The sequence below is a fragment of the Macrobrachium rosenbergii genome, chromosome 41 (genome assembly GCF_040412425.1).
Source record: "Macrobrachium rosenbergii isolate ZJJX-2024 chromosome 41, ASM4041242v1, whole genome shotgun sequence".
NCBI lineage: Eukaryota > Metazoa > Arthropoda > Malacostraca > Decapoda > Palaemonidae > Macrobrachium > Macrobrachium rosenbergii.
The window spans coordinates 42,205,079-42,222,274 of record NC_089781.1 but is presented as its reverse complement, the minus strand read 5'-3'; the positions used below and the strand labels follow the sequence as shown (position 1 = coordinate 42,222,274).

Below are 17,196 nucleotides of genomic sequence, written 5' to 3'. Positions count from 1 at the left end.
AAATGTGGAATTCCCTTTGAAAGAAAAGATACAAGTAAAGCAGCAATCCTTCAGAAACCAATTCCCCTAAGTGGGCTCACACCCTACAAGCATGACAAGCATAATACAATAAATATGACATGAGAAAGAGGAACAATGTCGCATGAGAAGTGTATGTATGTTGGCGTACAAGCAATATCTTAAGAGGACCACCCAATGTGAAGAATATTCTACAAAACTGAAGATATTCTAAAGTGTCCGGCAGTGACGCTGCAGCTAAATACGATATATTGTTGTTGCTCTTGATTAAGCTGACTTTATGCCAGCACGGGCTCTTGATCATAGAGCAGCCCGTAAACGAGGCATTGCGAGATCATTCAAGAGAATTGACAGTCACTCACAAGAAATAAAAAATAATCAAAATCGAAATTAGATTGAAACGCAGAAAACAGGATCTGTAGTGGAAACACAAATGAAGTGCTTTTAAAGTTAAGTATATCTTAGTTTAACCAGACCACTGAGCTGATTAACAGCTCTCCTAGGGCTGGCCCGAAGGATTAGACTTATTTTTACGTGGCTAAGAACCAATTGGTTACCTACCAACGGGACCTACAGCCGGACCTACAGCTTATTGTGGAATCCGAACCACATTATAGCGCGAAATGAATTTCTATCACCAGAAACAAATTCCTCTTGTTTTCACTGGCCGGTCGGGGATTCGAACTCGCGACCAATAGAGTGGTAGCTGAGAACGGAACCCGCTCACCCAGCGAGGAACTAAAGTGCTTTTAAAGATAACTGGCAAAATCCAATGAAGACATTACGCGAATACGGTCATTTAAATTCACAGTTCCATTAGGCTTCACACGAACACAACTCCACCAAAATGAACTCGTCACTCTTATCACGAATTATAGAATAGAATAGAACAGAATATAAAATTTAGACCAGAGGCCAAGCGCTGGTAACAATAAGGTCATTCAGTGCTGAAACGGAAATTGAAAATAAAAAGGTTTTAAAGGTGTCACAGGAGGAAAACCTCGCAGTTGCGCTATGAAACATTTGTTAGGAGAGGGTGGGAAGTTAGAAGGTAGAAAGAGAATATTAAAGGAGGCACAGCAAAAGGACGAAAGGGGTTGCAGCTAGGGGCCGTAGGGACGCTGCAAAGAACCTCAAGTAATGCCTGCAGTACACACAGTGACCTGATCAAAAAGACGTGCAGAACAAAGGGAAGAACTTGAAAACTGAGAAAAGTAATGAAAAATAAGATAAGTTGTTCAATACCAGATGATACACAGCATCTGCGATACCGTTAAGTTTCAGGCTTTCAGGAAAGTGTGGAATGTCAAAATTAAAAGTCCGCAGATGCTCACTTGCACAGGTGAACTGGTGCTCTCTCTGCGCTCAGCTACACTGAAAATAATGACCAGTGCGTGTCAGCGGAATTTTGATTATACACCTTCTTAATCTTGGGGACATGGAATTTGTTAACACTTGACAAAGGACAGCAACACTACTACTCTAGCGTACTGTGAATTCCTAGTTGAAAAATAAAGACAACAAGAAAAAAGAAACAAACAAGCAAAAAACTACATTGCCATCCCGCCGAACGGTTGGGAGGAGGAAGTTGAAGAGGAGGGGAAGAGGAATCAACATCAGTGGTAAGAATACCAAGACTGCGGTTCAACAACACGGGCCCTGATCAAACCAAAGGTGTAGCCTATTTCATTACCGAAGGTGAAGGCATACCAAATGTTAGTGCTCTACCTCTACCATCTTGATCAGAAAAGTATCAAACGCAGGTAATTTTTTATGAATGCATCAGAAAAGCTTTAAGCTCTCCACCTACGATTACCAATGAAGGAAACGCTTAAATACTTGACTGAAATGAAGACCTCAGTAATCGAGGGGAAATGCTACTTGTATTCGTACAAAGGGTATGCTTAAATAAGTACAGGCTTTAGAAATTGCATTGTCACTAACTGCGTCAACAATTACATGACTATTTCAAATGAAAATCCCTGATATGACTAGAAAGTCCTTCAGTGCAACGAAATTGGAAGATATGGATTTCTGACAAAAGGACATAAAAAAAAAAGGATGAAAATAAGAGATGCTGGCCTAAAACCCCAAATACCCTATGCACGAGCCAGGAAAATAAACTGCTCTCTCTCTCTCTCTCTCTCTCTCTCTCTCTCTCTCTCTCTCTCTCTCTCTCTCTCTCTCTCTCTCTAGTGCCTTTCTATAAATGTTCAATAAACTGTCATGGAATATGTTTACACGCAAAAAATGACGAGCCCAAAACGATGGTTAGATAAATTTGCACATTCTTTCGCTACATTACACCTTTAATGACAAAAATCGTATTCAAACGTTCAAGGCGAATATTACTTTTCTGTTGATCATGACCCAAGCCTAATGCTGCAATGCTTTGCAGCATCCATCCGCGAGGCCACTCGCTTTATACTTAGACATCTCATCCAAGGCCGGCTTCCGTCAATGGAACCGGCAGCAGATGACGACGTTGATAATACTAACGCATCTGCCACGTTATCAGGTCGGTAAATGAACTATAAAAGGCATGATGGCTGCTCTCCTGAGAGAGAGAGAGAGAGAGAGAGAGAGAGAGAGAGAGAGAGAGAGAGAGAGAGAGAGAGAGAGAGGGATTATATAGCCGAGATTTACTGAACCCTTTTGATAAATAATAATAGAACAAAAAAGAGCAGCGCATGCAGATCGTATGGGCGACATAAAAGTCTTGCATACAAGCCACATTGGAAGATAGGCCGGAAAGCACTCAAGATGGTGTTATAAATAGTGATAGTTCAAAGTTACTAAGCTGCAAGGCTACCTTGCAGCACCAATTTCCACTGCTACTCATTAGATTTGGGTGGGATGGTAACTTTTACCTGACATCTATTTACTCATCAATCCCTTGTCAACTTCTTTTACATCGATACATTCTTGTCTGTAGAGGCTTGTTAGTAAAATTACTACTTCGTTTGATCTGTTCCGTGCGAATATTGGACATAATAATAATAATAATAATAATAATAATAATAATAATAATAATAATAATAATAATAATAAAATGATCCTTAAGGGCTACGGGCGTTGACCTTCAGTACAATTTCTCAACACTTCGATTCCAACCAAAGGCGGAAAGATGGCTGGGAAAATTACCCTTAGTACCTGACTGAGAACCACTAGTTTGACTGGCGGCACAACTGAGGAAATCCCCTACATACCTGACTACCAGTAAGCCGACATATCCATACAGGTCTACAGCAAAAGCCTTCTGAAGCAACACTTTTTATGTGTGCTTGTGTGTGCGTGCGCGCGTGTGTGTGAGAGAGAGAGAGAGAGAGAGAGAGAGAGAGAGAGAGTGTCAGTGCTCATAGAAAATGATAACCATACCTATTCCACAAATATATTTTTGTTATCTGTACTACGGAAAAAAAAATAATGTATGTAACTAACTATATATTCTCTCCAATTATATACTCTCCTTTAATGCATCTGAATCATTTAAAAAATAAAGGAATTGGCTAATTTCAGTCTTTTTGTAAATTCTGCTTGCAATAACTACGATTATTAATATAACAGAATTATCGTAATCATATTTACGTATGTAGATACAGAACAAGTTGAAGCGACACAAACTTAGTTGGCATGTTTACCAAAAATTAAATCACTGAATACTAAAAAAAAAAGAGCACAACTAAGGCCGGGATAAATAACATAGACAACGGAGGAAAAAAAAAAAAGCCCGACGTCAACTGAAATCTACTTAAAACCATCAAAATGGAGAGATCCGAAAAAAGCTGATGTGATCCTAAATGTGCTTAAAAGAACACACCAAGAAGTCTCGAGTGAACTTCGATGTACAGGAAAACGGAACAATAAGAAGGATGGGGCTGCAATACTCTTCAGCATCTAAAAGACAGAGGTACGAGAGGAATCGAGAAAACATGAATCTCTCCCGAAAAAAAGAAAAAAATAGTAATTTAGTTGCCTGAAATATGCTTTAAAACGGGAAAATGAAGCCCCGGAGTAAGTTAAAGTTAAGTGTACCTTAGTTTAACCAGACCACTGAGCTGATTAACAGCTCTCCTAGGGCTGGCCCGAAGGATTAGACTTATTTTACGTGGCTAAGAACCAATTGGTTACCTAGCAACGGGACCTACAGCTTATTGTGGAATCCGAACCACATTATACCGAGAAATGAATTTCTATCACCAGAAATAAATTCCTCTAATCCTTCACTGGCCGGCCGGAGAATCGAACGCGGGCCTGGGAGAGTGCTAGGCGAGTACAATATCGACCCATACAGCACAGATGACAAGAGAGGGAGGGTAAGACGAAGTAAACTTGCAAGGAATGCTAGAATAAACTACTAATACCCAAACAGCTATAAACAAGGAAGTACCGGTATATAAAATATATTACGTCACCGGAACCCGGCTTTTGGTGATATTCATGAATGGCAGCCGCTCTTAAACCTGATAACATCACCATGATGAAAAATCCTAACAACACCAGGATGACATTTCAAGATCTATCTCACGGGGAACATCGCCAAGTGCGGTATCGGCGCAAACCTAAGTTATCACGGTATAAAAGCGCAGACTACTTTTGCCAGAGAAAACTAACCTCCAACTAGCCATCAAACAGTTACAGGGGAGAAGACAACTGGATTTACCAGAAAAGGTCACACTTGCTCAAGGGATAGTATTCCGAGCTAACTCTGTCACAACCTTCATCATTTAGGGATACAATCTTCACATCTACAATTCAAAAGACTAACATCAAACCTCATCACTTGTTAAAAATCGAGCAGTTTCAACAAAACTAAGAAACGGGGCTTACAGCGACTAAAAGAGAATAATTCTCAGAGGGTTAACCATGATGTTATATCCTGTAACCAGGGAATAATCAGAAAGTACACACCTCTGCCAATTCTTATAAGCACGAATTCTTATTAATGAGATCTGGTCATTTGTCCGGATCCTCATGAAATCTTACAAGTTCAAAAAGACAGCACTCAACTTTAGTCACACTTTTTTTTTTCTTTAATGACAGGCAAACTAAGGCATAGGGTTACGCAGGCCGTAATATAAACGCCTAAATCCATATCCGTTCCGGACCCTTCTTGAAACTAGCTAATTGTGTTTTACACCATTCATTCATTTATTCCATTCACACCAGTCTGTAATTTACGCGATATTGTTTGGATGAAAACAGAAGAATAAAATAACAGGCCGACGGGGATAATGAGGCAATTCATTCTTAAGTTTTTATCATTTGGTATTCGAAGCAACTTCCTTCAAGGACAAATTGTGGTTAAAATCATTCTCCCTCTCTCGTGATGACAAAACTCAAGCCTTTAGACAAGTCACAATAACAAAAATTCAACATTTGCAAGAGATTCAATTCAATCCTTAGCATTAAAAAGAATATGAAAATATTCCTTCGCCAGATTAATTTTATTACCAGTGCTAAGCCAGAATTCAAAACTACTTTTCCCTCTGGTGGAAACTCCCCTTGGCATAAGGCTGGCGAGAGGTGCTTCCTGGGGAGATAAGAAGCTATACTTGACTCAACTGAGTTGAAGTTAGACCAGCAAGGTTTTCTTTACCTGATCCATATGCAAATTCAATGTGTGACCATTCCTCTAATAAAAGGTTATTCATTTGTCACGTTTAATGGAATGTTATGTACTTGAAAAAATACTGGCCATATGTACATCAAAGCGCAAAGTATAATCTCTCTCTCTCTCTCTGATAATTCGTCCCTATTTCCCAAAGCAATTGTCCAGGCATAAAAACCAATAGGAGAATTAGGGAACCCATAAAATTGCCTTGCAAATCTCCATTTCGTAATACGCTGTAGTTCTATAGTCCCCTAGCAACAACTTGCATCCCTTCTAAAGGAAGTGTTGCTCCTTTCTGAATTTTTTATTTTGCAACTCCTAGCTTTCTCGACACTCCAATTTTACAGCTGTAACGACCTTACAAAGCAGTCTCCATCTCGCTACATCATCATACGTAGCAGGACACACTCAAGTATCCTATGCACATCCTCAGCTTTGGCCAGAGGCACCTGCCACAAGATTACTGCTCCTCGCTTCAACTACAAAATGTTTTCTCTCGAAAGCCAACAAATGCGTTTCGATTTCTCCTGTCCTTACGATACAATGAATCGCCAAGGGGAAAAATCATATATCGGAAAAATTATGTATCGGTTAGGCTATATAAGACATGACTTCGTGTAGCCATGGCATGCTGACCCCACCATCTACAGAAATGTGGCGACTGGCGCTGAGTGACCACACCTACAGTGGACGCTCCTCAACACAATCAAAAGCAACTGTCTCTGTACTCTCATCACACCGTCACCCAGTCTTTGCCTCCTACTAGTGGTTCCACGACAGTGGCGTGAGTGCCTTTCAACGCAGTCTTATCACTGTGCGCCGCTCAAGCGCCAGCATCCGTATGGACATCATGGAATGAAAAATGCGTCCAATCAAAGCTCTGCAAGTGGAATTCACCGCACGCAGTAAATAAAATCCGTTTAAGGCAATGTGAGTGAAGCAATTCTAAAGGACTCGTGAGCACGTCCCAACCATTCATCCCGACCGAAAGATGGGTTATATACTCATTCAGTGATTATATCATTAACAAATAATACTTCCACATTACAGTCACTCATTCACTGATTATATCATTAACAAATAATACTTCCACATTACAGTCTTGATATAGCACTTGAATTTACTCTATAATATTGCATACATCAAAGCAAGGTGGAAGAAACACATATACAATTTAAAAACGAATAACCTCTTTTCCGCAACTACATAAAATATTTTTTTGCATTAATAATAAATAATCGCTCTTCAGCTACAAAACTGTCGTAGCATTTTTAGCTCATGCAGAAGAATACTTTACAATATCTTACGGCTCTTATTTTGAAAAGGTGTTCATTTGTAAAATATAAAAAATGGTGGACAGCATGGAATGCGAACCAATCATGAAAGACCTTTCCAGATTTCCTTTTTCCAAACGCTCACGGAGCTCCACTTCCTGTTGACGAAGGACACCTCGCTGATATGAGTGTGCTCGCCATGAAATGGTGCCCACTGATCATCACGCTTCAGAGAATACATCTTCTGAAACATGCAAAATGTCCGGGTGGCATTTTCCCCGAGATGTAACCCACTACCGGAACCTTTCCCTGAAAAAGGCGGGACGCCATATCTTAACAACTAACCATAGAATTTTATTGAAAATAATCTCATTATGTTTCCCACACCCAATTTACGAAATGGTTCTAATCTCCCCTGACCTAACCTCAATTTAACCTAACCTACCTAACACAAACTAGGGCCACGCAAAAAATACCGGGGCTGGTGCAAAACTCGCGCTAATCACCACCTCAATATTCAAGGTTTAATTTCGGAGGTATCTTTTATTAGAAAGCAATCTTCAACAAACATCTGCTACCATTAATTTTTGCAGACGAAGACATCTTATACAACTGGATCAGTGATATGCAACCCTGGCTGCTGGATGCTTATCAGGTCAGCTGATCTCTTAGATTATCAACAGTAAACCACACACCCTAATATAATTCATGCTTTCACATCCTAACACAAAGAAACTGCTAATATCACGCAAAATCGTGGGATTTTTTTACATATCAAGTAAGTCAAAAGATTTTGTTGAGAAGACTTATACTCCCAAAAAGGAATTTTCGTACTTAGAACAATGTCTTCTACATCTCGGCAATACCAATACAGTCAGTTATTATTGAAACATAGTCAAGTGACGTCTTCAGTTGCCCTTCTTCACCCCGACATGAATCAAGCAGAAGTTTACGTCGCAAGTACACCACTCCGCAGTACAGTACAAACCACTCATGGGAAAATCAGCTCTAGAAATAACTGAAAACTTCAGAGCTCACGATGAGCAAGGGATTGGAGGATGTTTCAAGTTGCCTAGGAGTTCGGAGGAGGAGGCAGATCTGCAATGCATGGATGCGTGAATGCATGGTATTTCGTGGCCCTCAAAGTCTTCAAAACTTGTTCATCACGCTCTTTATCAATGCAGCTAAAACGTCATTACCCTCGACCAGAGGTCATCTTTCAGTCATTCGTTTCAACCGAAACCCATGACGATCGATGGTGCTTTTAGTTTTCTGTAAAAGATAACTATTGAGCTGGCTTTGTCTGTCCGTCGGCACTTTTTCTGTGCGCCCTCAGATCTTAAAAACTACTGAGGCTAGAGGGCTGCAAATTGGTATGTTGACCATCCACCTTCCAATCATCAAGCATACCAAATTGCAGCCCTCTAGCCTCAGAAGTTTTTATTTTATTTAAGGTTAAAGTTAGCAATGATCGTACGTCTGGCACCGCTGTAGGTGCCAACAACACAGGCCACCACCGGGCTGTGGCTGAAAGTTTCATGGGCCGTGGCTGAGAGTTTCAAGCAGCATTTTACTGTACAGAAAACTCGATTGATCTAAAGAAACTTCGGCGCATTTTTTACTTGTTTGCGTATTCATGGCGGTCGTGTATAGGCAAATGTAAAGGGATGAAACCAGGACCGCTCGACGCATTGAGCCTAGTTTTATATTTAAGCACCGACATAGAAAATTATATATGTATATATATATATATATATATATATATATATATATATATATATATATATATATATATATATATATATATATGTTTTTAGGTCACCCTAAACAGGATATAAGCATTAAATATAAAAATCTGATCATGTTGCTATTTTGATCATATAGCAAACTATTTTTCCATAAATTATTGTGAAGGCGCGCGGAATCACTGCTTAGACTTCCGAGCACCGATGCGCTCAATCATTCATATCGACTCCCACGGACCCCGCCTCATCTGGCCCCGCATTCCTTTCGGCTAATTTTAGGCAAGATGCTGGTCAAGACATTATGGGTGCTGCCGCCATGCAATGGCACTGAATTCCACCTCTCTCTCTCTCTCTCTCTCTCTCTCTCTCTCTCTCTCTCTCTCTCTCTCTCTCTCTCTCATATATATATATATATATATATATATATATATATATATATATATATATATATATATATATATATATATATATATATATATATATATATATATATATATATATATATATATATAATATACACACATATATATATATATATATATATTATGTGTGCATATAATATATATAGTACGTGCATACATATACGTACAGTATAATATAATATATATATAAATGTATATAGCCCTTAAAGTTTTAATGTGATTACTGTAGCAGGTTCCGTTCCATACCATGGCTGATATTCTGAGATTGCAATGAGCTACCTTGAAATACCAAATAGAGGAAGAATAATGAAGAAGAAAGGAAAAGATGGTACCACGAGAATGCAAACATAACTAATTCCAATTTCGTTTGTCATCTTCTCTTGACAGATGATTGAGAGGACTTATTCTTTTATGTAAAAAGGGTGTCCGTTCTTTTTCATTTCTAGTTATTACTGACTTTATTCTGTTGTAGACGAAAAAGCTAAAACCATTTTGTTAAGTAAAATTGAGAGAGAGAGAGAGAGAGAGAGAGAGAGAGAGAGAGAGAGAGAGAGAGAGCTTATCAATGATGGAAGAAATTCCGGTGGCTTTTTATGGCCAAGTGGCCTTTCGATGTTTCCGTTACATTTGATCGACGTCAAGATGGCATTTCCCAAACTCCTGGTCCATTCACTTCCAATCTTATGATATCGGAAAAATATTGCCAGTTAAAGCATGTGGGTGGGCGTCAAGCCACTGCAGGACTTTAAATACAGATATCCTCCGGGACGCCAGTCATAAACTTTGACCGTTCCAAGCATCTAAATCCCGATCAACAGGAACGGCATAAACACCCGACCACTGATTCGTTCTCGTTCTCACCGAGAGTTCACCAGCAGTATAAGCTCTGCGTGTAAAGGTCACGATCACTGTACCGTTTCTTCATCAAGCTCTGAATTATGAATGAAAGCCCTACGTAAAACTTTCATCAGTCATACAGTTCTTTTTCTTTCTTGCTCCCAACAGTCCTGTTTAAGAGCACATCGACAGTTACCTATAAAAAAAAAATAGTCGTCCTTAGAGACGACCTTCATCGTGATCTACACCTTTCTCTTTTCAGTCAAGCCTACAACCTCGGCATAAGGATTCAGCTGATATCCTAAAATCAGTCCATAACAAATGTGTGTTACAGTTTGTTAAAACGTCCCAATTTACAACTATTATTATTATTATTATTATTATTATTATTATTATTATTATTATTATTATTATTTCACTTCTACCCTGGTCCTGTTTTTTTATCAGAATAACTGCTTTAAGGCATGATGTACCAAAACTGAACATTTTTTTTTTTTGTCTCATATATGCACAGATGTTTTGATGTGAAACTTTGGTTTGTTGTACTTCATTATACGTAATTTACATCCACCGTGTTTATCTCTAGGCAGTCTTTTATTTGAAAGCTCGCTTGGCTGCCTTAAGAGTTGACTTGATTTCATTGAAATGTACAGTATGCTGTCAAAGCCAAGAACTATTATAGGGCACTTTCAGCCGTTCAGCGTCTAAGACAGTGAAAAGCGTGAGTTGGAGCAGTTCCACAACTTGATAAAGAGATCCAGAAAAGAAAGTAAATAAAGCACAAGTACCTAAATGTGGAACAGGCATAAAAGCCCACAGCAGCGCTTTAAAGTAACAATTAGAGGGATTGGACAGCAAGACTGAAGAAGGTGGCAATGGAGGTAAAGGAAAGGGTTGATAAGTGGGTGCAGCTAGGGACCAAAGGGACGCTGCGGAAACCCTTTAGTAACACCTACAGTGCACCATGTCAGGTGCACTGATGGCACTATACCCCATATGAATGCGTCAAATGTTGAAAGACAATATTCATAAAAATACTGTGACTGTTTTGTATCTTACAATATCGCCATCTAAAGCTTTATCTGTTTTCGAAACCTATCTGTAACATTTTCCATTGCTCAAATTCTCTGGGCCATCTCGCTTCCTGTATTTTATCTCTAGTACGAAAACCTGGCTTCACTATATATATATATTTATAATTACATAAATATTTATATATATATATATATATATATATATATATATATATATATATATATATATATTTATTTATTGTCACCTTATGTAATACATATTTCAATTCAAATATAAAAACATAACCAAAGATTACTGTTAGTAACACCATAGTTACAGATATGTGAAAACTGTGCATTAGAAATAACTTTATTCTGAAAGCAAAATATATATACAAAAATAAGAATCCAACTGGGTGCACATTATAATTCTAACATTCCTAACTTATATCTACAGTCTGATGATTCATTTTGCTCATTATTAACCATGTGGATGGGAGACAGAGATGTGACCCCTTTACATCTGTCGACAATCTACTGCCACTGAATGAGAGGGATAGCTGGGTGACCTACGCTATCATTAGACATCGGTATTAAAGTTGGTAGCAAATTTCGAACTTTAAATTTATGAGAAAACTAAACGTTGATATACCGGACCTCCAGCGTTTTCTCCTTATAAAGAAGCTTTCAGTGTCAACTGTACACAATTCTGCAGATTTGTTGATATTTTTACCTGTAGGCTTCTATATCAATAAATTGGTCTGTAAAACTTCACTCTCAGGATACTGATGGCCTTCATTAGTAAATTTGGTTTTATGCACGTTCATAAGAGAAGTTCAAATTTGATAAGGACCTACAACTTATTGTTTTTCATGAGTATATAGATATCGTACATAGCCTTTTTGTAAACACCACAATCGCAACTATCAAAATATGTGCTTTTAGAAACTTTCCCGTGTGTTTATGAAGGGTAAATTTCCTAGACGCGGTAACACACTGAATTAACGAAATACGGAGCATTCAGGCTCAAATACTCTTATATCATTACTATATCAAGAAAATTTATAAAATTATAATTTTTAATGGGAGGATGAGGGGGGGGTATTATTCACGACATGCGCATGCAGGGTACTGACTGCGTCCTTACACCGTTCAACTATTTTTGGCTGTTAGTCATAAAAGCATGCATTATGATGGAAGGGTAATGGCTGCAGGCAATTCCTTGCAGTCCATTTGAGTTCCCGCTTTTACTTTCCTCTTGCTGTCCATTTTGCATACAAGGAGACACGGTTGTTACCACGTTGTGGTGCTCCTGAAGGAGGAGAACTCAGAGGGGTTTTAACCCACAACTTGGCTCCAAGTCCAGGTCAGCCTCTAATTGTAGCAGTTTAGGCGACTTCGCACCTTCCACCTGGAAATTTGTATCTAGAGCTGTATTTGTATCCTCTTTGGATTTAACACGATATTTTCTCGAATTTACTGCTGTTTTTGTTCTCATCCTTGCACTTTCTTCCTCTTACATGTTACTTCATAAATGTACGTGTATTTATATATACACATTACATATATTTCTGTGAGTAACACAAACTGCATTTAGTTCTTGGTTTTACTCCTGCCGGCCCTCACAAAGCAAACAGCTTCTAGCAGATGACAGCATCAGGTAAATGTCCTAAGGAGGGTATTCACCCAGGAACTTCAGTCCTGAAAAACCAGCTGAGAACCAGAAGGCATTAACCTTCTGGTTATACCTTTCTGAGGGAAACAGAGGCACAAATGGTGATTATGTGTATATATATATATATATATATATATATATATATATATATATATATATATATATATATATATATATATATATATATATACAATATATATATACTCTATGCAAAGCACTGTTGGAATGACAACCAGTAAAACTGAACTGCAGTCAGGATTTGCAAACTGCTTTACTTAGCTCAGAGGCCAACTGGCAGAAGGAAACAATAAAGTCTTTTGTGAACAATTTTCCTGAATGTCCAAATGCTAGTGCCCTTGTTTTGACGATGATCCTTTGCTGAATCAGTTAAAAAACAAAACTATGACACCAGCATCATCATAACTAACAATGATTAATGAATGATCCCCGAGGTACTCACGGCATGCGAAATCAGCCATGTGTCACCATCGCCAGGAATTCTGCTCACTTCTTCAATATTTTAAACTGGTTCACCCAGCAAAATAGTAACAACTTGTCCTTCACTAAATCACTTTTCTGCTGGTAAGATTTCACACGGATGAAGATGTGGAGCAGATTTGTTTAAGATAAAGCAAAGGAAAGACAGGCTAATATCTCACACGGATGAAGATGTGGAGATTTGTCTAAGATAAAGCAAAGGAAAGACAGGGTGTTTGCAATTCACAGAAACCCTTTGCGTCACGTGGCATTGGAAGCGATGACGTTCGACTTGACGAAAAAGGGTTGGGGTTCAGGTAGCGTTGATTTTTCTTTTCTTTTTTTTTTTTATTAATGGATGAAGCAATAAGCAAGACCTGCTTCGCTGACACTTGGGTGCGCCCTACAATGTGGAAACTAATTCCAGAATCTAGTGCTCTTTCCCATTTAATGGATTTCATTGAAGGATATATAGATTATCAAGCACAAAAACCCCAATGTTAATTAACAAGTCGTTTTAAAAAACACCACTTCTAAGTAATCGAATGATTTAAAGTGATTTCTTTGTCATTCCAGCCATTTACAAAGTTTTTCTTTAATGTTTCTCTACTGGCAAAACTAAACGTCAGTCCTTCGTGTTCCCTGCCACATTAAACTAATGTGACATTTATATAAAAATTCAATTTAGCAAATACTTGTTCAAGTCTATCATCGCCAAGGAGATTTCCTGTTCTTCTAAAGGAGGCCATGGCAAGACGCGTGTCATAAAGTATTACTGGCAACCTCCCAGCCAACCAGCTGAGCATGCTGTTATACTGCTAAGTCTGCTTTGACTAAAATATGTTTTTCTCCATCTGCAGTTGCTGAGAATAACCAAATTCTGCAAACAAATGGTCAGTAACCATGCAGAGTCTCTGGAAACAAGCAGATGTGTATTAAAAAACGTTTTCCAAAATATTTATGTTTGTATAATGCATTAAAAATATATATCCCAAACTTATCCTTGAGGGACATTGTTGGGACACAATAGTGGGACCACCTTAAGAGGTATGATTTCCCCCCACTATTTTCTGAACAGCAGCAGACGTGTCCCAACTGGGTGCTACTTTTACCTTCCTTTAAAACATACCCAACTCCATAAATGATCGTATGAGTTACGTGACCTAATAAGTGGTCACGTTCAACTACCATTATAACAATTCTCTTAAAATTGCACCGATCTTGCCTTGTACAAAAAAAAAAAAGGCAAACTAACTCCATTTTCATGGCACCTCCTGAACCTATACCACTCCATTAAAAGTAAAATATTACCTTTCAAGATTGTTCTGAGACTGCACATCTCCGCCAACACTGAGCAATAATAATTATAGGGATGCAAAGCCTACTAGCCTAACCTTCCGTGTTTCACTACCTTAGTTGTTGAAGTAGGCACTACCCAATTATCTCAAAAAATCCCTCACCGGCAAAATTTCCATTTCTTTATCTCCCAAACTCTAACCAACGGACAATCCCGAGACTCAACTTTTGATAAAGTTTTTGGCGTAATTTTGGTGAGAAACAGATAAACAACCACAACGAACCAAAAACAAACTCCTTGTTGGAAAAAAATAATTGATCTTTTATTAGAATCCTCCCTCCGGTGGCAAATGAAGGCAGCAAGATGAAACGGAAAAACCAGTGGCACTGGTGCAAAAATAGCACCACAGCATACACGCCCACCCCATACTCGGCGGGCCTCTTCTCTCTCTCTCTCTCTCTCTCTCTCTCTCTCTCTCTCTCTCTCTCTCTCTCTCTCTCTCTCTCACTCACCACTCTGACTCTGATTTCGTGAAGAGGATGCAATATACAGTGCTGCATGTTATTAATGACAAGAATTTCACAAGGACTAAACTTAAATTAAATACACTTCGAAAGGCATGATTATTTTTAGTGATGTAATATTACGCAACTGATAATTATAAATGAGCAAAGCTGAACAACGCATGTGATAACGTGATCCATATCTGCAAGAATTAAATTTCGCCAAACTTTTCAGATTACTACAGAAAGGTTAGTCAAGCCATTTTGATGGTGTTTAAGGACTTAAAACACTGGAGAGATTTCATGGAAGGGTTTCTCTCTCTCAAGTTAACTGCGTGCTGCTCGCTTTGCACAGAATCAGCATCCTTACTCTGCTGGGATGCTGGGTTCACCCTCAACCAGGTTTCTGAAGTCTCTCAACCATTTCACGACTGGGCTGTAGAGCAATCTCCATGATAGTGCTGGTCATGCAATTGCTCAAATTTAAATGAGGATGCGACACCTTTATTTCCGTAGGGAACCTGGCTCTCCTCTGCTACTTTGAGGCACCACGACTAACGCCTAGTTTTCTGATTTACATCGGTGGTGATGCATGCTTGCATTTATTTATGTATGGATTCCGCTCCTTTTCCTCACTTTTTTTTTGCAATTTCGTCACTTGAGCTCTATAATCAAATGACCATGAGTGCCTTCCAGCAAAATTTCATAAAGACCTAATGGAGAAGTTGCTCATAAAACTTACAAAATATAATAATAATAAATAATAATAATAATAATAATAATAATAATAATAATAATAATAATGATGATGACGGAAAAAACAAATTTCGCAATAATAACAATAGCAATCAGTGACTACATCATCGTCAACAAATATGGGCTAGACTGCGATTCTTGAGCAAGAGTTCACCCTAATGGGGTAGTTACGATAAGAAGACCAGGTTCTAGTTATTGGCAAGACTAAGGCCGTTGCCCTTCCGACATTCCAAGCCAAAACAATCATTCCCCTCCAGCAAGTCTTGCAATATTTAGTAATCTTAGCAAGGTCATCAACTGCGAACCAGATCATGGCTAATGTTTAAATTCGGTAGTAATTACAGCATGTCATGATTCGAAGCTGATCATAAACAGCAGGCCTTACTACTATAGCTCCAGCCAATACTGGTCACACATATGGCAACATGCAGAGTGGAGAGCAAGGCTGGCTTAAATGGACGATATTTTTGCCATCGTTGAGGCAGCCCGGATTCATGTTTAGTAATGGCAGGCAGAGAGGCAAGGGGCGATAGAAGTCAGAAGTCTGAGTTTTCGTGCAATGCTGTCAATTCTGGTGGAGCATCTGAACTTCACTTCTATATGGCTAATCACAGGTTATCTGTAATTGAAATAAGACTCATGAGTTAGCACATATAACACATAAGCATATGTTAACATGTATTTTGTCAACAAAATATATCGCTGACTTAAATACTCTTGCGACTGCACATTTAATACGAGCATAAGTCATTATTATTATACCCACTACATAACCGCAAGCTTACTCTACCAACGTAATTTTCTCTAAAAACAGAACCTAGAAAAAACTGCCGATCCCTCATATCAGACAGTGTGAGTGAGAAGATTGAGGTTAGTACAGTATAATATGACCTCTATCTTCACTTCCAGTAATTAAAGTAGGTCTTCAACAGACTTCTGATAAGATGAGCAAGTAAAAACTAGTCATTATGGCGCCTGTTCACCCTTTTGAACTAAGCAGCCATGTCCAGTCTTTTAGCTCTGTTATTAATATCCTATAATGTCAACGAATGCCAGTCAACAACTCTATGTAAACTTTTAACCCACTGAAAGGGACGACGGGTAGTGAAGGTGTGACTTTTTTACCTAAAAGCTTTCACAAAATGGAGTATAGGTAAATCACGACTCATCCGACATCAGCTCAATCGGAAGAAACTTTCAGCTTTCAGGTCAAATGAAAATGCTGCATGTAATGGCTTTGCAAGTATTTGTTTTAGGCTGATCCTGTGTTACCGTCACAGCATCCAACTGTGGAATTCCACTCTAAAGAAAGGATGCCAAAATGATTATTTACCGTTATATATGAACGGTCATTTTACTTAATTGCATTTTCGCTCTGTAACTCATTTTCACTGACTTCAAAATCACGACATGTTGCAGATCTAGCTCAGGAAGATTCATTATTCACGTTGGGTGCCACTGGATATTTCCTGTGATGAAAATAATCAATCTGTTAATAGCGTATAAATTGATCCCTGTCAAATTAATATACTTAAGCATATCTTGATTTCCGTAAGTTATGGGAT

At 38.5% G+C, this 17,196-nt stretch overlaps 1 protein-coding gene across 15 annotated transcripts in view; it reads right to left on the bottom strand.

Moving 5' to 3' along the window:
- Positions 1–17,196, bottom strand: part of LOC136826829 (uncharacterized) — a 1,026,023-nt gene that overhangs the window by 355,983 nt on the left and 652,844 nt on the right. The window lies entirely within an intron of this gene.